Genomic DNA, 13,730 nt, shown 5'->3' with positions numbered 1-13,730 from the left:
AGCTCCTTTGGAATTAGAATTGCAGAAGCTCCTGGCTGAGCTCTTGCAGGCTTCCAGCCCCCAGATCCCAAATCCCTCCTAATCCTAGAAAGGAGGCAGCACCCCCTCCTCCCACATCACGTCCATCAACCGCTCCCAGAGCCCTCCCTGGGCCTGTCACCTCCCACAGGAGCCCCCAAGCGGCAGGCGAGGGCCGGGGCTGCGAGGAGGGGGGATTTCCAGCTAGGGTTGAGATCTGTCACAACATTAATGTTAATTAAGCCTCGTTAATTCAGTCCTCTGCTTACGCAGAGCTCCTGACAGCAAATTACTCATAAGTGAGGCGGTAAATTTATTGCTGCGTTTTCCCAAACACTCAGCAGCAAAGCACGTGCCCCCGGGAAAGTCAGAGGGAAGGCCTGGGGTGCGTGTGGCGTGGTTCCTGCCAGCCTAACACGCCTGGGCCCTGTGGCCCAGAGAGCAGCCGGGGCTCAGCGGGAGACCGGGACAGGATGGACTACGAGCCAGTCAGAGCAGGCTGCTGGGGCATGTAGTGAGCTCCCCCTCCCTAGAGGCATGTAAGCGGGAGGACAGGGGGTATTGCAAGTCCCTCTGGACCTGCCCATTATCTTTACCCTCATCCATCTCATGCTGCAGACGATGGAGCTCTGTGCTTTGTTTCCTCCCAGACTGCCTCACACAGTAAGGCCCCTAAAGAGTGAATTTGGGTCTGGACTCAAGCCCCATAACTGCTGTGCAGTTTGACAGGAGCTCAGTGGCCTCCTCGGGGACCGAGCCCCTGGTCTGCCGAGGCCGGACAGCCCTGCCAGGGATGCTGTGAAGGAGTCTGTCCCTGTCCCGGGTCGTGGGGCAGTCTTGGAACCAGGACCAGGCTCATGTCTGGGCAGATGGCCCTGGAGCCCAGCCCCCCTTGCTAGGCTAGGTATCAACCCTCCAGGGCGGGATATATCCCTGGCCCCACAGTCCTCCCCTCATACCTGCTTCTCTCCTTGGCTTTGAGCTGTGCCATGCCTGAGACGTTTGGAACAAACCCAGGCTCCGCGTACCTAGAATTTTTTTTAATTAATTAGAGCATTAAATGGTAGCCCTCTGGGAGAATCCCACCATCTGGCTGTCGTGAGAGAAGCAGGAAAATCTATGCATATTTGTCTATAGTGTGTGAATGTCATGTGAAGCCACCTGTGCATGTGTGGGTGTGCAGTCCGTGTGCTGTGGCGTGTGTGCACGGTGTGGCGTGTGTGTCTGGGTATGTTTGGTGTGTGGGGCACATCTCAGTGTGCAAGGTGTGCCTTTCTGTATGTGCGTGTGCTCATATGAGAGTACACGTGCCATGTGCATGTGCCTGAGGGTCTGCACGCCTGTCTGAGCACACTTCAGGCCTCGCTTTTGGGGGCGGTGAGTCATGCTGGGCTGTGTGCAGAGAGGGGGCAGACCTCAACCCTCCTGGCTGAGGTGGAGATCACAGAGTGGGCCTCGCACGGGGGAGAGCAGGGTGGCTTTGGCAAGTACACACGTGGCCTGCAGGGGGCAGGCGCGGAGGGTCTTGTTCCCCTTTTGACAGATGGGGAAGCCCAGGCCTGCCCAACCACAGAACCAAGGTGTGGAGGGGCCAGGACTGGCACTCAGGCTCTGGAACTTGCTGTGCCATGCTCATTCTGCTCTGCTGGCCAGTGTCTCTTGCCTTTGGCATCTTTTATGCTGTCGAATTTTCATGGTGACTTGGAGATGTTCTTGAGACAGTACCACCCCCATTTCTCAGGGCTGCTCAGAGGGCAAGGTCAGGACTTGCACTGCAGACCCCATGTCCATCCCATTTGGGGAAGGAGGCAGCTAGGCCACTGTGCTGGCAAGGAGGTGGCATCAGGTCAGGACACTGGGCAGATATAAAGCTGCAGGGACTAGGCCTGTCTTGTCTCTCTCTGAGCCTCACAGGGTGGTTATAAGAACTCAATGAGGAGAGGTGTATACAAAGAGCCTTGTAAACCCTGAGGTGCAGTGGATAGATGAGGGTCTGGACCATAATCAGGGCCACATGTCCCCAAAGTTCTCTAAGGAGATGGCCAGGAGGTGGCACCCTAAAAGGAGGCTGGTGCCCTCCCTAGCTTTGCAGATCGTGAACCTTTCCCCAGAACCATCAACCTGGGTGCTAGCACTGTCCCGCAGCTCCAGCCTCCCATATAACAATGAAGTAGAGCAAGAACAGGACCCATAAAGCAGTGGGACTCACCCTTTATCCAACAGGTGTGATACTAAGGCCCAGAGAGGGTGAGTAACATGCTCAAGGCCACACAGCCCTATGGTTGGTACCGGAACCCAGGCCTCTTGGCTCCTAGCTCTATTCTCCTTGGTACTATGGCTGTGTCTTTAGAAAGGAAGAAAGGGGACATTAGGAGTTTCTTGTCACTGGGGGGAGGATGTGGGAGTGCCAACCAACTAACTGGAGAGAACGTGGGATCCCCTGAAGCCCGGGTCATTATACATAAATGGAGGACTTTTATTTATTTATTTATTTTTATTTTTATTTTTTAAAATTTATTTATTTATGATAGTCACAGAGAGAGAGAGAGAAAGAGGCAGAGACATAGGCAGAGGAAGAAGCAGGCTCCATGCACCGGGAGCCCGACGTGGGACTCGATCCCGGGTCTCCAGGATCACGCCTTGGGCCAAAGGCAGGCGCTAAACCGCTGCGCCACCCAGGGATCCCTAAATGGAGGACTTTTAAAGCAGTGGATTAACAACGATTGTTTTTACTGTGTATGCAGAATGCAGTGTGCTGAATATGGTTTGTAAATTCTGTATAGATAGAAAAGACCCAGGGATCCCTGGGTGGCGCAGCGGTTTAGCGCCTGCCTTTGGCCCGGGGCGTGATCCTGGAGACCCGGGATCGAATCCCACGTCGGGCTCCCGGTGCATGGAGCCTGCTTCTCCCTCTGCCTGTGTCTCTGCCTCTCTCTCTCTCACTGTGTGCCTATCATAAAACAAAAAAAAAAATAAATAAATAAAATAAAATAAAAAAAAAAAAAAAGAAAAGACCCAGGCCTCAAGATTGCTTGTGTTCATTGACTCATTCGTTTGTCCCACACACATTCCCTAAGTGTCCCTTCACTGCCCACCGTGTAGACCTATCCTACCTCTGGTGAGTTGCTAGGCTGGTGGGGAAAGATAGTTGAGTGACAATAATCCAGGGTGATGAGTCCGTGACCAAAAGAGGCCTTGGGTCCCACATGGGGACATGGAAGACTTCATAGTAGAGGGGGAACGTCCAGAGAATGAGGAAGATGTATGAGCCTGTGTGACCCCCTGACCCCCCCAGCCTCCCATGAGCTTGACCTTGGACAGGCTCATCATTCACCCAGAAATGGGCCGTGGAGCACCTTCCAGCTGCCCGCCCTGATGTGGCTCTTCAGGGAACCGCCTTCCTACTTACACATGGAAAAACTACCTTAGAAAGAACCTGGAGGCCCATGGACGACACAGGTTAGGCCTCCCGGTGCCCTTTAGTGTAACCATAATGGGAACATCTCAAGGACCTACTACTATGTACAGAGTCAGGGAAAGGGAGAGCCACTGAGAAAGGTTGTACTTTCCATCACTGAACATTTTCTAATATTTCTATTTTCTGAAATGTTAGAATATCCTAGATATCTTCTAAGTGCCAGCCGTATGTCAGCGGATAGACGAATCTCACAACCAAGTACCCTGCAAGTCAGGATTCACCATCACAATTTTAGATGAGGAAAACCCAGGCTCTGAGAGGTCAAGTCACCTGCTGGTGGTCACATAGCTGCTAAGGGGAGGGGATCTAGGATGTCAGCCCTGGTTCCTTAACCTGCTCCTGGTGGGAGGGGGGCTGTAGTGGGCAGCAGACCAGTATGGCCAAACCTCAGTGCTAGGAAACAGTGTCTACTTGAAGACAAGGTGGAAGCGGCTGGAAGTCCCCGAGCAATGGGCATGTTCACAGAGCAGGCTATTTCAGAAGTGGCTTCCCATTCACTCACGCTGTGTTGGGACCTGTCTTGTTGGAGTTACCATGCTGGCTCAGAACCTCAGGGTAAGGGGTGAGCAGTGGCAGAGATGGCCAAGGCCTGGGCAGGATGTGAGGATCTGCGGGCACCTGCCCACCCCCTTCTCCACTGTTTCCTGCCTAGATGTGGCCCAGAGGCCTCATACCTGTCCTGCTGGGCCCCTGGCTGGAGGCAGTGAGTGGTATCCATGCCATTAACTCTGCCCAGATAGGTGGGTGGTCTCAGCCAGAGCCCTGAGCCCCAGCTCTGGAGCACCCTGAGATGTGGCCAGCTCTGAAGGTCTTTCCAAACTGCAGGGCTTGCCGGCAGCTAGCAGGGCACCTGGTACACAGTAGGCCCCTGGCTTGAGTCTTCTGGCTTCCAGCAATGGAGATCTAAGACTTTCCAGTTAGAGTAGGGGTCATTGGACCCTCCCCCGGTCCCTCTCAAGCACAGGACTGAGGGTGTGGGACGCGGGGAGGCCCTGGGGACCATTGCACCAAGCTCTCCCTGAAGGGCGCCTGGGGACCCCTCTGCCCTGAGCTCTTTGCCAAGCAGTCCAGTGGCAACGCGTGCGTGGGCCTGCCTTTCCTCCCCAACTCCAGCACGGCCGTCTCCTAGGAAACGGGGAATTTTTTCTCATTCCCATCATTAGGGTGCCAGGGCAAACAAACAGCCTAATCCAGATGAGCCCTGGGCCACAATCACATTCTCTTTTGGGGTTTTCTCTTTATTTCTAGCAATTTTGAGAAGACTGAAGTAATTGGTATTCCATACAGGTTAATAGAATTGCTGCCTTCTCGGTATTATGCCTTAATTTCCTTTATCGCGTAGCAAGTTGGAATTAATCGCTCCTCTCCTTCCTTTTTTCCCACCGAAACCTATTACCAGCCTGTCTGGTGGTTAAAGTCATTTTGTGGCAGCTCTTGGCTCCTTTCCACTTCCCTAGGAATCTTTCTGACCAGAGCCAAAGAACAAGGAGGGGTGAAAAACCCATTTGTACAAAGTGGGGATCTCCTGTTGAGAACTTATTTCCCTCTCTGTTCAAGAGGAAGGAACGCGTCCAGCCTCCAGCCGGCACAGCTGACTGAGTCCCCTGTCGCTGAGAGCATTCAAGAGGGCAGGATGGCCATATGTCAGCAGTGGGAACAGAGGATTCCTGCACTGGGTGGGGGAAGGGGCAGGCCTTTGCCAGTCCTGGCGCCTGGATGAGAACCTTCTGGGGCTCTGTCTTCTGTCTGTGGGTTTAAGATTCTCTCCATGATTTCAGAGTTGGACAGCTTCTTCGCATCCACGGTGCTAACCCTGGGCCATTTGGGTGCAAGTGCGTTTTAGACCATGTGTGTTAAGATTCCAAGGGCCTCTCCTAGAATTGAAATGTCTGTTCAGTGATTCTAAGAGTCTGTTTTATGACTGCGAGTCTCTCAGGCTGCAGTTAGTTCTGCTCCATGACTGGGTCTTGGGAAGGAATGTAATTGCTTTGCTGAGGCTGCCTTGGGAGTGTGACCTCTGGGTAGGCTAGGCCCTCTCTGGCCTCCGTTTCCCCAAAATGTAAGAGTTGGACCAGATGGCCTCTGGGGCCTGACTCCAGGTATGTTCTGCTTGTAATCTACCGTCCCGCCCCCCATGGCCCCGTCTGTACTGGCCACCTCCCGGCACCTCGGGGGACCCAGAGCATTCTCCCATCTGAACCGAGCCCCTTGTGTACTTGCCCTTGGCCTCTCCCCTTCCAGCAGGGAGGCAACCAAGTTTTCTTCCAAAGTCCCAGCAGGAAGGTCAGTGGAGGTGATGGTAAGAAACCACACAGTCATGGACAAGAGCTGCATTGCCTTTGTAGGCTGTACAGTTCACCAGATAATTTCAACACCTGCAATCTCCCGTGATCTGTGCCCTCCAAGGGGTGTAGTTAGGGTTAGCCCCATTTAATAGGTGAGGGAGCCGAGGCTCTGGGAGGTTAAGTAGCTTCCCCGTAGTCACACCGGTGGTTTCAGGACATCGAGTGCCCTGCTGACGGTGTAGGCCGCCCGCCCACTGGACAAAACATCAGCAGCCCGAGGTGATGTGGGAGCTGGAGGATGTGGGAGCTGGAGGCCCAGGGGCCAGCTCCCCCAGGAACCTGCTGGGCAGAGTTTCCACATTCCCACGTCCAATGGGAATGGGTTTCCACATTTCCATTCCTAGCCCCTTCCCCAGGATGTTGAGGGGCTTCGGAGAGTGGACCCCACTGCCTTCCAGAAGGACCAAGACACCAAAAAAAAAAAAGAAAGAAAGAAACCACCTTCTCCATCTGCTTTTAGAATCAAACTTTGACTTCTGGATCAAACCAGAGTCCCCAGTCCCCACTGCTGTCAACCAAAAGCACCTCTTCCCTGAGGTCCAGCCTGAGCTCCCAGCCCTGCCCTCCGCCCTGCCAGCTGTCTCCACTTGCAGAGACGGGAGGTGCTGGGAGGGCCAACACCCCCAAGTTCAGTGCCCTTGTCTTCAGCCAGGGCACTGAGACTCCTCAAAAGGGGGGCATGGCTGAGGCCACATGGCAACCTCACCCCCCTCAATTTCCTTGGAGAGCATTATGGATAAAAATGCCTAGTTCTGGTTCTGCTTGAGCCCTGTCACCTTGGGACAATCCATTACTTTTCTAGGGCTTTGCTGCCTCATCTCTCAAAGGTAGTGATGCCCCGGGCACCCTGTGTGCCCCCTCATAGAACTGCTGTGAAGAGCAGGGCCCAGGAGAGAGCTAGGGGCAGGGAGCTGGGGTCCCATATGCCATCAGCACCACCTCCATTTGGGATCTTAGTTCTGCACATTCCTGCTGGACTCTGCCGAGTTTCCAACCAGACAGTCTCCATCCTCACAGCAGCCCTGAGATCCCCCTCCCAGGTCTGCTGCTCCTCTGTGGCCCCGACTTTCAGGGCCCTTCCCCTCTCCCCATGGAACAGCCACCCAGAACCAGTTACCTCCTCTGCTGTCCCTGTCAGCCAGCTGCACCCCTGCTGCCCCTCCTGGAAGCAGGTGCTGACTGTGCTCAGCCCTGCCTGCAGGCCTGGAGAGCCCTTCCTTCATCTGTCCCTCCCGTTCTTGACCTGGTGAGGGCCCAAGGCAGGCCCATGAAGGACACACATGACAAACCTGACTCCTTTCTCCTCCCATGTCTAGATGAGGAGACTGAGGCACAGGGAGGGTAAGAGATTGGTCCAAGGCCACCACAGAGGTCAGGGAAAGCCTGCAGGGGAAGCTCCGAGGCCCCGGCCACTCAGAACCCTCTTCCCCAGCCCAAGCCTGGGTTTGTGGAAGGCTTCCCCCAGGGAAGCCCTGTGAAGGGCTTTCCTGTAGCCAAGGGCCCTGCTAAGATGAGACAGGGAGGGTTTGCTTCCGCCTGAGGCTGGCGTCATGGTGGGTAGCTGGGCCACCAACGGCTGGCTGACCACATCACTGGGATGACTTACTGAGCTCTCACCGTGCTCCGGTCTAGTGGAGGGGAGGCCTCCCCCGGCCGTTGACAGGGAGATGAATGCTGTTCTGCAGGGCTGCAGATCTTCACCTCGCCGCGGGCCGCCGGGCTGGGTGTAGTCTGGAAGGGCTTGCTACGGGCACTGCCCACATCTGACCTGCCAGAAATACGGCAGCAAAATAAGCAGCCATGGGAATGGAGTTTGTAAATGCTTTCCCTGAGTGCTCGGGCCCTGTGGGCCCCAGGCTGGGTCTCCACGCCTCTCTGCCTTGTTGGCTGCAGAGGGAGTGGTCAGACACCATCAGTAGTAGATGCTTGGGTGGCTCAGTCCATTGAGGATCCGACTCTAGATTTTGGCTTAGGTCATGATCTCAGGGTCGTGGGATCAAGCCCTGAGTCAAGCACCATGCTCTGCTCAGAGGCTGCTTGAGATTCTCTCTCTCCCTCTGCCCCTCCCCCTGCTTGTGCTCTGTCTCTGTCTCTCAGATAAATAAATAAATAAATAAATAAATAAATAAATAAACAAATCTTTAAAAAGAAAAAAAAGGTTCTTGAGCTGGTCTTGAGGAGGGAGGAGAGAGGGATGCACACCTCCTGCCTGGCAGAGCTGTGTCAGTCAAGGTAGCTGGTGGGAAAGCCCACGGTTTGTCCGTGACCCTTGTGTGGATGTGGAAGCCATGGGAGCCAGGGATGGAGCCAGAGCAATTAGCAGTGTAGCTTGAGGTGTCCATGAGGATTGTGCTGAGACACTGGTCATCTTCCTGGGGAGGTGGGAACCTGGCAGGACCAGGAAGGATGGTTTTCTGATTATGGAGAGGACTCCAGCGGAGCAACGGCAACTGGCTCTGGTTTTATGGCTCCCACCTGCAGCCACAGAGTGGGCTTACAGGGCCTAGGGACAGAGCCACAGTTCCCACTGTCTTTCATTCTCGCTCTGGACCTCGTGGTGGGTAATACTACACCTCTGGAGGAAAGGCACTAGAGAGCCTCTTGTCCAATCCAGCCATGCCGTGGAGGAAGAGACAAAGCACCCAGTAGGCAGGACTTATGCAAGGTCACGTAATAGAGCCGGGCCTCCCAGGCTAGACACGGGAGATTTGCTGCCGGTTTGTCACCAGGATGGCCCAGTGAGGCACCTCTTGGGAAGTGCACTTCTCCCAGCTGCCCAATTGGTGGAAATGTTTGCAGTTTCCCCTTAGCCAGGGCCACTTCCCCGTGTGGTCAGCCACTGACTGGCAGGTGGAGGGTGCTGCCTCGACATGACCACAGGGGCTCGGTCCCTGACTGCCTGTGGGGTGGGAGGAGGACCGCCCCCCTCCCAGAGAGGCCGGGGTCATAACTCCATCGTTCGCTCCCTGACCACCAGCAGGCCCAACCCGGGCTGTTGCCCCAGGCAGCGCCTGCCCGGTCTGTGTCCTTGGACTCCCGTGGCTTGCAGAGTCTGCCCAGGGAGCTCTTGAAACCTGAGCGGTCCGGTGGGGGTCACCCACCCTGTGGGTGCCAGAGCCTGGTTGCAGTGGGATCTGGAGTCTTTTCTGCAGAGGAAGAGGTAGAGCTGCCCCTTCTTTGATCAGGGGCTGGTGGTAGGAGAGCAGGGCCGGGAGGTGGGGACCTTGGCAGTCTCTGCTGTTGGCCCGAGGGAGGGGGAGCCATGAACCCCAGCTCGGGTGGCCTGGCTAGGGCTAGACCAGAAGGTCCCTGGGTGGGAGGAGGCTGAGTCCCCTCTGGGGCCAGCCGTCTGCTCTCCACCGAGTAGATGGGCAGCAGGAAGCCGGGAGCCCGGCTGGACTGTGGCTGGAGGTCATGCAGTTTTCCAGCCGCACCTCCTCCCTGGAGGCTCTACTCTGAGGGCACCACGAGTCTCCCTCTAGCTGTTTCTGGGGCTCTAACATCTCAGTGCCAAGTGGATGGCCCAGATCCAGGGTGGGAGCGGCCTGAGCTGTGTGCCACCTTATCATCTAAGCAGCACCCTTCTTGTGATGTTTGGTACTTTTGTAGGCACCAGCCAGGCCTGCGGATCCCATTCACCTCTCCCCACACCCACCTTCCCCCACCCCTACAGCTGTCGCTGGCTCAATACCTCCTGTGTCCACAAATCACTGTGACAGTTAGACCCCTTTGTCGTCAGTCCCTCGGAGACGCTCATCTTCCCCGTGGCGACAGGGAGTCCCACATACCCCAGCAAGGGCTTGAACCTCCCTTGGTGACGGTGGGACTGGGGGCCGGCAGTGTCTGAGAACAGCTATGATGTGCTGGGGCCCAGAGCAGGGTCTGGGCTTCGGAAGCCCCAGGTGACCCTTTTGGAGGGACAGCAACATCTCTGTCATAGAGCCACACACCTGGAATTTCAGAAGGGCGTCCTTAAAGACCTGTTCGCCTGGGGAAACTGAGGCACAGAATGGGAAGAGGTCAGAGCCATAGGTATTCTCTGAGCACCCACTTGGCGTGAGACCCCATGTGAGGGGGACAGCGGGATGAAGGAAATGATGGGAATGATGGTGAAGCACTGCTGTGCAAACAGGTGAACATCCAGGCTAAGGACGTTCAGGAAAGAGCCCTGGGCCAGGAGAGACGGGACTAGAGTTCAAGTCTCCCCAGGAAGACTTGCTTAGCCCCCCTCCCCCCCTGGTCCTGAGCCCTCTCTGCATCCTCACCTATGAGGATGGCATATCTCTTGAAGGACCCCGAGCTGAGGGCAGTATGGAGACCCCATCTCCTCATTTAAGAACAACGTAGTGTGGGCAGTTTGTGAGCAACATTTGTGTCCTCCTCCACAGCCGACCATGGGATGCCGTGCGGACCCTACCATCCCTCCGCTGCCCCTCCTCCAGCTGGGGAATCTGGCCCTACCCAAGTGCCACCTCCCCCAGGAAGACCTCTCTGTGGCAGCCTCCCATCCAGTCTCCCCTCTGACCTTCCAGACCTCATATCCACACCTTTTTGTTTTGTTTTATCATCTGGACAGGTTATAAAATGTGTAGCTTCTTAGTGGAATAGTTTGGAAGAGGAGGAGAAAACCTGGAAAATTTTGAGGGAAACTGCCGAATTTAGAAAGCAAAGATGCCCTCACCAAAGAGTGGTCCTCCCAGGCCCACTGCTTTGTTCTTCTTCTTCTCCTTCAACCCTTCTCATGTCCCCCTGTGGGGCGGCCCTCACCAGCCACAGCCTCAAACCCTCCGCCCCCACCGCCCATTCCCAGCACCTGCTGCTGCTTCATTTCCTCTTTCTCCCCAGGTGGGATGAGAGGGTGGGGGACAAAGCACACTCAGATGTCACCTGCTGATGGATGGTGGTGGCCGGAGGCCCCAGAGCCTGCTGGGCCGCACAAAGCTGGGAGCCAAGCCCCGCCCACCGCACTTGGTGGGTGTTAGGACACGGTGGGAACCATTTGCCTTTCCAGCACCGCCAAGAGCCTTGAGTGTGCTTGTCAGCATGTGGGGACGCTCAGATTCAGAGATGTGGTGCCTTGCAAGGATGGAGTTGGAGGCCATGCACAGCTGGTGGCCATGTGTGCCTTATGCAATGACGGTCCTGAGCTGGGACTGCCCGTCATGGGGCTGAAGGTGAGCAGATCACAGCGTGCTTAGAACCTTGGCTCCTTAGAGAGTTAGAATCTTAAATCCTCAGAAGCTGTTCTAAATGTTAGATTAGAGCCACGGGATCTTTTTTTTTTTTTTTAAGATTTTATTTTTAAGTAATCTCCACACCCAACATGGGCCTTGAACTTATAACCCCAAGACTGAGAATCATGTGCTCTACTTAGACTGAGACCACCCACCACTTAGACCCACGAGAATCCTTGACCAGAAGAATCGTAGGAACATCACAAATCCAGGAAGGGCTTTGGGGGGGTGGGAGTTGGGGCTTGAACCTGGTGCTGCTAGGGATAAGCCTTGAACCCAGGGTTTCATGCCCCCGCCCGGGGCCTGTTTCAGAATTGTTCAGGGGATGATGAGGAAATGGGTAATGTGTTCTCCCCTCACCCCATTTCTAGTAAGTAGTGCAGCTCCGTTTTTGCCTGTTTCATATGTCGAGGTTTTACTTGGAAAAAGAGTTCCCCTGCTTAAAAAAAAAAAAAAAACAAGTTTTCAGGCCCTGCACGGTGCTGCAGCTCCGTGCCAGGACCTGCCACAGCCAGGGAGGGTGGCTGTGGCCCATGGGTGACCGAGCAGGCAGCCAGGGGCCTCCCCGGAGGGGGTGCAGGTTGCTCTGGACCACAGTCTCCTCCTCCTCTCACCCCTGCTGTGTTGTTGCTGCAGCCAGAGAACACTTGGGGTCTGTCGTCCCGTTGACTGGGGTGACAGTTTAATAGTAGCTTCCTGGGCTGTCATTTAAATCTGCCTGCCAGGTTAGTAGGCCGGGGCGGGCTGGCACGCCCCCTGCCCCCACCCGGATCTTCATTCTGCTGGCAGCGGTTGTCTTGGCAATGCCAGGGCCTGGCGAGCTCTGCAGTAGGGTAACTGGCAGGGGTGGGGGCGGCTCTTTCATCTCCCGACCCGGGTACAAGTGGCCCAGCTGCCTTAGGGCCAGGCTGTGGGAGCCAGAGCCAGGTCCAGGCTTAGGAGAGGAAGTGGGAGCAGACTGGTCCCTCTGTGCCCTAGGAGGGGAAGGGAGCTACTCTTCAACAGCCATGTCAAGCTGGACTCTACCTTGGCTATGGGTCTTTGCTCTGCCCTCAGAGAATATTCCCCGGGGGCCCACGGCCTGTCTGCAGAAACCTGAGGGCTTGCATTCCTGACGACTCTCCTATCCCCCTGTGCCATGTGGCCCAATACCCGTCTCCTTGCCCCTGCTCTCCTCTGCACAGGTCCCTGCTCTGACAACCGGGATCCCCTTTAGCCTCACTCTGGGCCACGTGCCCTGTGAATACCTTCTCCTGTTTTTCATGGTTTGGTGGAGCTGGCCCAGAGACAGAAAACTAGGTACCGGCTTCAGCTGTGTGACCATAGGCCTTTGTGCCTCCGTGGGCTTCATCTTATCTGCAGGATGAGGGACTTGCCCTGCAGCAGTATTTCCTCAGATGTGCTTCATTGATGCACTTGTTTCCTGGGAAATTAATAGACGTGGCATCTAAAAAAGGAGGTTCCTTGGCTAAACAGGTTTGGGAAGTGCTGGGAGAAACAAAGTCAATCTGATATCTGCAGGCCTTCTCAGGACCTTCAGTAAGCCAGTGGGCATCATGGCTCTACAGAGGAGGAAGACAGCAAGTCTTATCTGAAACATCTGGGTGGATGGCTACTCCTCCCTTCTCTCTCTCCTACCCTTTGCCTCTCTCTTCCTCTGCTAGGGGCCAGTCATCGTCTCTCACAGTCTCACCAGATCCTCAGCCAAGCCCAGGCAGCTTAGAGACATGCGTATTTGTTGGCTACTAAGCAGCAGCCCCTGTCCTTAGTGGAGGCTGGGTGAGTTCAGGGGAAGGGGCCTCTGAGGGGCAGCGTGGGGCCAGGCAAGGCCAGTTGGTCTCCAGCCCAGGGGAGCTCCCAGGCCCCTTGCCTCCTCTCCAACCCCATATGGCCGTCTGCTGGCCCCTCCACACCCCAGGCCCTGTTGTCCCTCTTCTGGAATGCTCCTTGTCCCTCTCGTCACTCCCACCGGGTGGTTAACTCCTCTTATTTGGACTTGGCCCCCTCCTTCAGGATTCCTTCCTTGATTCCTGGGCTGGTCAGCTTCCTGGTCCCTGGCTCTCTGGCGTGCAGAATGGGAGAGCTGTGTGGGAGCTTGTGGCTCTGACAGGACAGAGCACTGATTGCTGAGTGGAGTCACACCAAGCAGCTCCACCTGGCAGCCCTGACCCATCTTTGCTTTGAAATCCCCTGTGTGCCCTGGGGCTGCCAGTGGGGTGTGGGGAACAGCAGTGTGAGGGATGTGTACTGTCCCCTGGAAGGAGGCCTGGAGGTGGAGGAAGCTGGGAGGGGCTGAGCAATCATGATAATTTCACAAGATCATAGACTCTGGGTGTTGAGGGATCTAAGATTCAGTCGGCGTCATACCTCCATCTCCCAACTGAGGCGGTGGCCCTATATGACTGATGGGCCTGAAGTCACGCACACAGCAGCCGAGGCTGCTGACTTCACATGCCTCCCTCAAACTTGCACCTTTAAGCTTCTCCGTTTATGAAGCCCCAACACCATCCTTAGCCCGTTCGCTTCCCACAACCTTGTGTGTTTGGTGAAGCAGGGTTATTATTTCTGAATGTAGGTGAGGAAAGTGAGGCTCAGAGAAGTTGTGTAACTTGCAAAAGGTCACACAGCCCATGTGTAGCAGAGTGGAGTTCGACT

At 55.6% G+C, this 13,730-nt stretch overlaps 1 protein-coding gene across 8 annotated transcripts in view; it reads left to right on the top strand.

Moving 5' to 3' along the window:
- LRP8 (LDL receptor related protein 8) overlaps nt 1-13,730 on the top strand; it is a 79,928-nt gene that overhangs the window by 18,559 nt on the left and 47,639 nt on the right. The gene's annotated exons all lie outside the window — the stretch shown is intronic.

Source organism: Canis lupus, chromosome 3 (genome assembly GCF_048164855.1).
Source record: "Canis lupus baileyi chromosome 3, mCanLup2.hap1, whole genome shotgun sequence".
In the NCBI taxonomy this organism is placed as follows: Eukaryota; Metazoa; Chordata; class Mammalia; order Carnivora; family Canidae; genus Canis; species Canis lupus.
This window is presented reverse-complemented; position numbering and strand designations above follow the sequence as displayed.